Source organism: Electrophorus electricus, chromosome 8 (assembly GCF_013358815.1).
Source record: "Electrophorus electricus isolate fEleEle1 chromosome 8, fEleEle1.pri, whole genome shotgun sequence".
NCBI lineage: Eukaryota > Metazoa > Chordata > Actinopteri > Gymnotiformes > Gymnotidae > Electrophorus > Electrophorus electricus.
The window spans coordinates 15,130,173-15,140,520 of record NC_049542.1 but is presented as its reverse complement, the minus strand read 5'-3'; positions in this window follow the sequence as shown (position 1 = coordinate 15,140,520).

Sequence of the window (10,348 nt, the reverse complement as noted above, 5' to 3'; positions counted from 1 at the left end):
TGCATGAAATTGTGCTCGTGAACTTGGAACACCATCTTTCTAGTGGAGAGATATGATAGTGGGTGCAGAATGCCAGGCGTTGATGCGGGTGACAGTCAAGACTGAATATGTGAGATATTAGAGTTAATTAAAGCTTTGCGCCCCATCTCCCGCAAATGCGCACGCTTCTGCAATTAAGACTCAAAGGCGGGGGCTTAGTGTCAGGGGGTGTCTAATACATGGCTTTAACAGGAAGGGGACCTGATTTGGCCGGCTCCTAGCGACAAGCATTAACAACAAGCTCAAATTAGAGGGGCATTAATATTCATAAGTAAAACAATTCGTCCTGTGAATGGCTGGTGAGATGGAAATCCTCCTGCGAATGGCAGGTGAGCTATGAACAACCCCCGCCAAACACACACACGGCCTCATCCATGCCCCTCAAAAGATGCCATTACGGATTGAGTACTTAATGTATATGGGGATGCTGATAATGGGGATGACCGATAATGAAGGAATCAGGTGTAGCAGCAGTCTAGCTCATTTGGAGTTGACCTGGTGCATATTTAGAATTCCATGGGTCTGCTTAACTGTGACCCCGTGTTAGCATGCCAAACGGCACATTGGTGATTTTTGTTTGCTTAACAAAATGAAAGATGAGCACATGTAATGCAAAATTATAATTTTTCATGTTGTTATCTGTATAGTTAAGACCAAGGATGAGAGGAAATTTTATCAGGCTGGTTAGGATTCATTTTTGACCTTTTGTGAGTGCCTTGGTTCATTTTAATTTCAGTGTAGATTCCAAACATTCATACTTCATCTCACGGTAGCAGTTTGAGATGGTCTGGGATGGTCCATCTCTGCCCACCCAGTTTACTGCAGGCCCACATGCCATGTGTTCTACTGTTTGTCTTGGAGTGCGTGTATGTGTTTCTTAAGTATTTTGTGTGTGGTGCATGGAGAGTGCCAGTGTCTCTGCCACTAGCCTGTAATTATGATCCTCGTGGTAATTTTATCAGGCTCATTAGCTCTGATGAGTAAACGAGAAGCGTGCCTCTAATTTATTGGCCATCCAGACTGGAGACTGGGCTCTCATCAGCCCCATCATAATATTTGTACAGAGAGGCTGACATATTCTGTGCATCATCTCAGAGCCAGCAGGGCCAGGAGGGAGGACTTTGTTGCTTTAATCATTAATTGCATTCCAAGCAGCAGACTGGCAGAAGGCCTGTTCTGATAATTAAGCATGACTACAGTTACCAGACATGCTGTTTGATCTGCGGCTAAACGCTGGATCACGGCTCCACACTTGCCTTACATTCTGGCTCTGCAAAATCCACTCAGCCTAGCGTCTCCCAAGCTGGGGGTTACAGGAGCAGTTGCAGTTGCAGCATCCGGGGCCGATTCAAAGTGCACGCACATAAAATGTGATTTGAATGATGCAACAGAGTCTGCCTTTGTTTGTTTTCTTGTTGATGTGTTGTTTTTTTAATTTGTGCATATGTTTTTGCTTGGTCCTCATTTCAGGAGTTGTTTTTGGAATTCATTTTGTAAAGAGATATCACTTTATATGTCAGTCAGTGTGGTTAAAAAGGTTAATGTGCTCACAAATTTCACTGTGTTAAAAAAAGGAAGAAAAAATGCATTGAGGGGAAAAAATATGCATGCAGGCTAGTGAGGATGAAATGGATAAAGTGCATGACTGGGAGACTTGACAAGTGCAGCTTTTCATCCATCTCAAATGAATAATTTTTCCTTCCCTTAAACATCCATAATCCAGCTACGTTATCAGTGCCAGTGCAGGAATCGGCTCCACTCCGCTCAGCCACACACCAACTTTTCTTCTTCTGCTCACCAAGGCAGGCTCTCCACTCTCTGTCCTACTGTGGTTTTGTGTGTCTAGGCTGGGTGGTGGTGGGCGTATGGGGTCTGCGCGTTCCCGAGTTCTGGCAGGACCTTTTCACTGCCGGCCTTTGGGCTTCACACTGGCAGCAGACTCGCTGTGGGTACGACACACACTCTCTTCACAGAACACAAGTGTTTAATCTCCCTTGTACTATTGCACAGCAATTAGATTAGTGACTGCTTTCTTTTTTTTTCAAAACACAGGTCTTTTAAAAACCCACATTATACAGTGGATTTAAAAAAGTATACACACCCCTGTTAAAATTGTAGGTTTTTGTGGTATAAAAAACAGCTAAGATAAATTATGTCAAACTTTAACCTTAATTGTGAAATTTCCACATGTACACTGAAGTGAAAAACAAGAAAAAATGAGAATTAAAAAAAAAAAATCATCTAGTTGCATAAGTGGGCACATCCATAAACTAATAATTAGTTGATGCACATTTAGATTTTACCACATTTAAATTCTTTGAGTAAGAGTCAGCTTGTTACATATTGATGACTTGGCTTAATGTTGCTAATATGCCTTGCAAAAGCATTTTAACTGTCAGACTGGCTGGGCAGCTCCTGTGAATTGAATGGCATTTGGGGCTGTTCTTCATGCCCTCCTCCCTGATTACAGCTAATGGTAGTGTTATTCACTCTGGGGAAAGTGTACTTGGTATGTACTGAGTTTATCATTTGGATGGTTTTTGGTTTGATGGGCAAAATGTTCAACTTTGGTCTCATCAGACCATATCACATTATTCCACATGGTTTTGGGAGGATTTTATTATTATTATTATTATTATTTTATTTATTTATTTTTTCCAGACTTTAGTTGGTTTGGATGCTTTTTTTCTGTTAAATAAGGGTTCTGTCTGGACACCCTACCCTGTAACCCTGACATACGAAGAATCTGGAAGATTGCTGTCACATGTAGGGAGCAGCCGGTACTTGGCAGAAATGCTTCGTCTTTTAATGTTTCTGTAAGCCTCTTGAAGACTTCCTTGACCAATTGTCCTCAATTTTAGACAGATGTACTGACCTTAGTAAAGTCATTGTTGTACCATATTTTCTCCACTTGTTAATTACTGTCTTTACAGTGTTATGTCCAGTGCCTTATTTTTTTTGTAATCCTCTACTGATTGACATTCTTAAAAAAGGAGATCCTGTCCCTGCTTTGTAGGTAATGTGCAGCCTGTGGCTTTTCCAGTTGTCAGGAAAATCTGATAGGAATAACTGAACTTTATTTGGAGTTAATCTATTACTTTAATTAATGATAGGTTTATACTAATTAGTATGTAAGATGAATTTGAATGTGATTGGTTAATTCTGAACACTGTCACATTATAAAAGTTATAAATGTGTGCACACCAAGCTGGATATTGTAAGGTTTTCATTTTTCTTTTTTTTTTTTTCTCTAAAACATTTCTGGTTGTTTTTCATTAGATTGTAATATGTTGCAATTTTGAACAAACATGAAAAAGGTTTTGAACTGGTTTAAACTTTGTTTTATTTTTTATATCATAAAACCTGCCATTTTAACAGGGGTGTGCAGACTTTTTATATCCTCTGTATTGTAAAAATGTATTTTGATATAATTGAAATCATTTTTATATACACAAATGTGACTGTTCATGTTATTTTAAGAGCCTTTTGGTATCTGGCATAATGCTAAAATCTTGTTACTAAATCATTGAAGTTCGGTTGAAATTCTTTCTGTTTACTGTGGAGTTTAAATGTTTTGATGATAAACAGTTAAAGGAGTAATTGCTGCCGGCTCCTCTAAGAGAGCTGTGTGATGCTGTGTAATGGACGGGCTGTGCTCCACACTATATATTGAATAAGCACCTCTCTGCACCTTGCATTTGTGATAAGAATATTAACCTCATCAGTTTCAGGTAGCTTTCAGATACTTTAACACCATACCTTAAAGCCCGACAAGTCGGCAGAAGTTCCTGATTTGGCATTTAGTGACATTTTAAGCCTTTTAGACAGAATCCACAGTGGGATTTCAAGTTCCCTCTGATGAAAAATAATTTTGCCCCCTTTATAGAAAAATGTGGGGAGAGATTAAGTAGAGGCACCCTGTGTTATATAAAAAATACCTGCAGATGGATTCAGACACTGCTTCTTATGTGTAAATTTTAATGGTTTTAGACTGTCTGTGTGGGGTCTTGTTCTCACAAGGAGCACTTTATTATTTTACTAAATTTGGAATCAGAAATGAACATTAGTGTCACTATTAGTGAAAAGAAGGTTGGATATTTCTTGCAATGTCTATTATAAGATAAAAATGGTTCGTCTACCAAAACTATACTTCAAAAATCAATTTACCATGACGGATGAACTTCATGCTTGTAGCCATGATAGTCGTGCTGACTTTCAGTGTAAAACTTGCTTGTAGTCAATATTCTCTGCATGACCATTCAGAAAGGGAAATCGGTTGGTTGGCTGATAAAGTAATAAAAGACACACAGGAGGCTTTGGTACACTGGGCTAAAGAAGGCCCTCTGTGTGCGTGTGTGTGTGTGTGTGTGTGTGTGGGTGTGTGTGTGTGTGTGTGTGTGTGTACGTGTACGTGCGAGGTCGGTTCTGCTTATATGTGTTTGATGGCCACTGTGCAGTGGAAGCTGCTCTCTCTCCTCTCTGTAGGCTTGCTGCTTTGATACTCTACCTCTCTTATCTTGAGCCTGGCAAGGTTAATGAAGTGCTAGTGCTCTTGCACGAAGTAAAAATGGGATGACTAGCGGAGACCAGAGGAAGCTCGGAGATGAAACGCACAACTAGGAGCTGCTCTAAGTGGCAATTTTGGTGAATTACTGAGACAATGAGAGGAGGGATGGCATCCTTTTAGACACAACGGCAGCCGGTATCAGGAATGGTCGATTGGATCTCTTTAAACCCAACTCGCGAGGAATTACATTAACATTTCAGCTCTGCTTGTAATATGATCTGTCACACCTCTCTGAGCCAATCAGAGCTGCTGTGAGGGTCTGCACCCTGGCTTTATCCCAAGAAGCGGCCGCGCGGGAAGATGCTTGGGGGTGGGGGTGGGGGTAAGAATTTTCGTCACTTTGTAAAAAGCAACAGTGAGGGTATACGAATGTTAACGTATTTATTTCATTTTGTTGTTGAGTCAAATATATGTTTAATGAGATAACAAGAAGTAGCTGGTCGTGTTTAATGTATCAGAGGTTTCCTGATTGACTCTTGAAACTGCGCTGCATGGTTCCATTTAGCCTAAGCAGTGGAATCATTGGAACCAGCCATTTCGTGGCCGTTTGTGCTTGTAGTCAGCGAAAGTAGAAAAAAAATAAGCAGAAAGTGTGTATAATCTATATATCAATTATAAAACGATAGGTTTTGGGGGTTTTGGTTTTTGGTTTATAAATATTTCCTCTGTGAAGGCGTCCCTGCATGGTTGGTCAGGGGTGTGCGGCAACCACAGCACCTACTGAAGCTACAAGTGTGTAAAATGGGGTAAAGTCTTTTAGACTTTTTACTGCACCTACCGCAGTTCATCGCTGTTACTCACTAGCCCCCACCCCCGCCGCCGCTAGCGCTAATGTCCAAAAGACCTTCATTTGCATTTGCATTTAAAGAATATAAACTAATTGTTTTTTTCTTTAATTACTACTCCCAATCACTGCGCTCCTTGTGTTAACTGGACAAATGCTAGCTGTCTTAAGTGCTGTCTTGGTTTCGAGTGACCTATCTGTGGACTCAATGGGACTGCATTGCTTCGAGAATCAATATAAAGAAATGGTCAAGTACTGTATGACATAAAGCTGAGCTCGTGGCTCATACTGTTTAAATAAAAACGAAAGGGCTCATAATGTGTTAATAATAGAAGAAAAATATACCCCTAATGTATTGTTGCCTTAAGCTCTATTTTTTAATTCATTATTATTATTATTTTGTTACAATATTCTAACGTCCCTTTGCATCTCATATGTCCTAATAGGTAAACATGACTGTGTGTAAGAAATGAATCTGGAAGGTCTGCCTCCCAATGAATTAGCATATAAATGACTTCATCTTATACAAATAGCGCCCTATTGCCCACAACTCCCAACGCTAAGCGAAAGATTGTATGTAAAATATGTCAGGAGAAAAATGTAAATTAATCTGTCCAACTCATCGCTCAGTCTAATGAGAAAATGGTTTTACCTTTAACCCTACTTTTCTATTTCCAACAGCTCCCTGAAATCACTTTCTGCGATACGCAGCATAATTGTTTCGGCCAAGTCCACAGCTCCTTTTACTAGGGAGAAACAATTTGGAGTTTCACTTGTTCGGTAATGAAATCAAATCTTTAAAAAAACAATTCACCAAGCAGATAGCAGAAAAACAACAAATCATTAAGTTACTCCTATTGCTTACCTTCCATCTTTTTAATTAATTTATTTATTGAATCCCAGTATGCACGCCATTATTCAGCGTATAAACAAATGGGATTCAAATAGTCTTACAATAATATCCATACAATTGTATTGGTCGTCTCATTTAGTATTTTACACTCATGATTGTAATTAAACCATAGTATTTTTTCATAAATCCAAGCTATTTGTTACATAGCTACTGTTAATACGGAAGAAGAGGCTTATCGAATTGGGTCAGCTAATTAAGCAATTAGCTTATTTCAGCTCAGAGCTGGCACTGTGCTAATCTAGGGCATTGTGTTCATTGATAGGCCAACAGTGGAGCAGTGTTCCTCTTCGCCACAGCAGGGCTCTCTTGGCCTCTCCGAGGGAAGGGCTTTGAAAGCTGCCTTCTACCTAACCCTACCATCGTGAGCAGACACCGCAAGTGAGCTTACGCATCCCTTTCTCGCTAATGCTTGCATTTCTCATGCAAATCCTTGGAATTGAATAGGTTGTTTATTGTGCAGTTAATATATCGAGACATTCATGCGGCGTTGTTGGAGTGTTTGCTTTCTACATTTTAGCTGTGTTAACCCACGTGGAATCCTAGACAGATTAGAGTGCGATAGCGTTAAAGCCGCGATGAACGTCTGCCAGGCTTCGCGCCCGTGTGACTTTTGAACAGACTTCAGGCGGTAGCGCGAGGGTAAGCTGTGCCACTCTTACACAGGCAAGCTTCGCAAGAGTTTCTAAAAATAACGAATGAATACCACAATTTCTCTAATTAGAACAGTGGGCCTCAAAATGATTTCTCAATGCGCACTGCGTCGTACGCCTGCGTGTTCCCGGCCTGTTGGGGGTATTAGGTGAGCAAAGAAACCGGATGCGGCTTAAAAGACTTGTAACCTACTGTGAGAACTTGGACTCTAACTGGTTTGATTTGAATACGATGCATACCATGTTTGTGCTTTATTAAGTTTAATTGGCTATGGCTGGCTGGTAAATGCGCTCTTTTCAGACGCCTATCATGACAAGAATGCGGTGAAGCGGTATTTGTATAATGAATAACGTGACTTACAATTGGGACTTATTGGCTGAATTGTATTACAATGGTTAAGCTTGAAATACCCATTACTCCTGACTAGATTATTGGATCAAGAATAGTAAATGTAGGTAGCTTGTGCGTATAAGTAGGCCTATGTTAGCCTCGGCACTGTAGGCTATTACATGCCAAATTTGAACTTTTCTATTGGAAATCTACAGGGCAGGCCTATATGTTTGTAATTGCCCAGACTCTCTTATCTGTCTGCTGGATGGGTGTTTCCTTTAGCTGTTACACCTTCTGCCTTTGGGCATTTATTACTACTGAAACACTAGGTTACTTATGTATGTACTTTCAGAACATATATTTGTAAAGTTTTTGAGGATTTACTCATGTGTGCAAGGTTGCTCTGTAGACTTAAACCATAATCCCATGGAGGAAACTAAATTCCCTGATACAGTCCCATTCAGCATAAAAATTTGTTTTTAGAGGTAAACAGCACCACACCACCTCTGATACACAGGGGTTTTGTTTTGGAAAAAGTCAACTGTAGAGCTTGTCCCATAAGTCTGAGCTTAATTATACAGCACTATAAAGGGACTTAGCTGTTTGATATGAGAGATGATTGCCTGATTCTACGCTGGGCCTTTTGTCTTCAGGCGTGCTAATTTCCCAGCGTGTGGCCGCTACAGGCGTGAAACGTGGCCTGCTCGCGTTAATATGGAAAGTAGCTGGTTGGAGAGGCGAAAACAGCCCTTCTCAGCTGCAAAGGTCATTAAAGTCTAGCATACATTAGAGAGTCTGCTAATTACAAAAGGGCTTAAACTATTTATTCGGGGGGATAATATTTGCAGGGTTAGAGTACATGACTTGTCCATCAGAAGCAGCTGAACCCATCACTCCACGATTGCTGATGTTCCCCAGCACCTCAGAGCATCGTGCCACGGTTATCCTTGCCACCTCTCATTCTGTGCACTGTCTTCATGAAAAGAGCAAAGCCAGACATCCAATGGCTAAAACAAACACCCCTGTATATTAAGCATACTCCTTTTTTGTTTTGCTCTGTTCCAACGTTGGTGACTTAGCTGAAATAATATTCCATTTGAATCACAGAGTCAGAGGCTGTTGGGCAGGACTGACCGTGGATGCTCTGAGAGGTGAAGGAGGAAGCCCCGGGCCCTTGCACAAAGCTCATGCATAATATGGGCCGTTGCTCTGAGGTGACATTTCTCACATGCTGTGCAATAATCTCCCCCTTTTTTCGAATATGAGGGAGAGAGAGGGGGCAGGGCAGACTCGGCCATGCGAGTGTGGTAATGCAGCCAATATGATCCACTTACTTGTCCAGGGCAGAACCGAATCCGACGTAGCCACCGTGTTCTTGCCTCGAAAGCATTGATTCGACACAGGCGAGCGGTGCGGCCCAGGTTGCTTGGATTGCACTGAAACGCACGTCAAGAAGCTCTTTTGGCTGTGCTGGGAAATAAGCGTGTAGCGTTTTCTGCTGTGAGTTGGAGGGAATAGGCGTTAGCTGCACATGTGTCGCCGCCTCCTGTGAAAAGCCCTCGGGCCTTGGGAACATCAGCATTCACCTTCATCCTTTTTCTGTACATGCTGATGTTTAGAGTGGATTAAATAATTTCTTAGGTATTAGAGGAGTTGACATTACTTTGTTATGGTGTACAAGGCAACAATATGTGATGATCACTGCACTGATTAGCATTGCACTCTGGTCTAGGGTGTAGGGTGCTGGCAGAAGTTGGAAAAGGAAGGGGTGGAAAAGGAAACTAAAATCCACCTTTGAGTTTGCAAAATGAATAAAATTAATACATACAATGTACTTACATAGGTCTAACTCATACAGTGTATTCATACATAGGTCTAACTCATACAGTGTATTCATACATAGGTCTAACTCTGGATGGATTATTACATTAGATTCTGTACATTACATAAAGCTGTAAATGGAATTTCTTCATATTGAAGCACTGTTTTTCGCCCAAAGTAAAATATGCATGTAAGTAAAAAATGGGCACAAAGAATAGGGAATATGTGCTATGAACCACTAAAATGTCTTACTGGGTCTTACCACTAAAATGTCTTACTGGGTCATATTTCTTATGCAATAGGATAGTGTGAACTTTGCCATGCTCAGTGAAGCCACAATAACAAAGATGATCTGTTTGACATATTTAGGCCAGCATATCCTGGAGCCTAAGTGTGATAATGAGACTTTGCCAACTAACCTGCATGTTGTAGATATGAGATGTTCAATCATCGTAAAGTTGCTCTATTTAATAATCCATCTGCCAATTAGGTAGTCAGCAGTGTTCAGGTCTACAAAAGGTTAATAAGGCGCAGCTGTGGCATGGTTTCCTGGGTAAATGTCACTTAGATGAGGGGCACACTTGGGTCAAGATCTCCCTCCAGATCTAAATTTAATCACACTATGCCTTCACTGGCCTCCTCTTCACCCTAATTAGTGCTGGCCGGAGCAAGAGTGTGATCTGCCCTGTGTGCACCCCCCCCACACACACACAGACACCCCACACCACCACACGCATTTCCTTTGCCATGTGCCTGGCTAATAAACAAGTGCTCAAAATCAAGTCCAAGACCATGCATTACTGTAATGAGTATATCAGGCTGTCGAGGATAGCAGGCCTCTGCCTCCTGCCTGGAAACTGGAACCTGAAGGTTTTCAGTTTGCTTATGTGCAGGCTGATTTCTGTAAGATTTGTGTGCTCAGCATTCCAGTGTGAGACCTGTTGTGCTGCCTCTGTATGTATTCAATGCATGATCTGGTAGAGGATGCAGCTATATTGTTTGTAGATGTAAGACACAGTAATATAGTCCCGGTGTAATTTATTGAAATGTGATAGGTTTGTATATGCTATTCTGCAATGTGCTCAAGCCAGATGGACCATATTGCTGAATTATTTAACTCTGAATATTAATATAAATTAGACAGAAAATGGGTAATAATTCTCCTGCCCTGCAGAAATGATTAACATAATTCTGATAAATAACCAGATGGCAGAATCTCAGAATTGAGCTAGATTTATCTTAA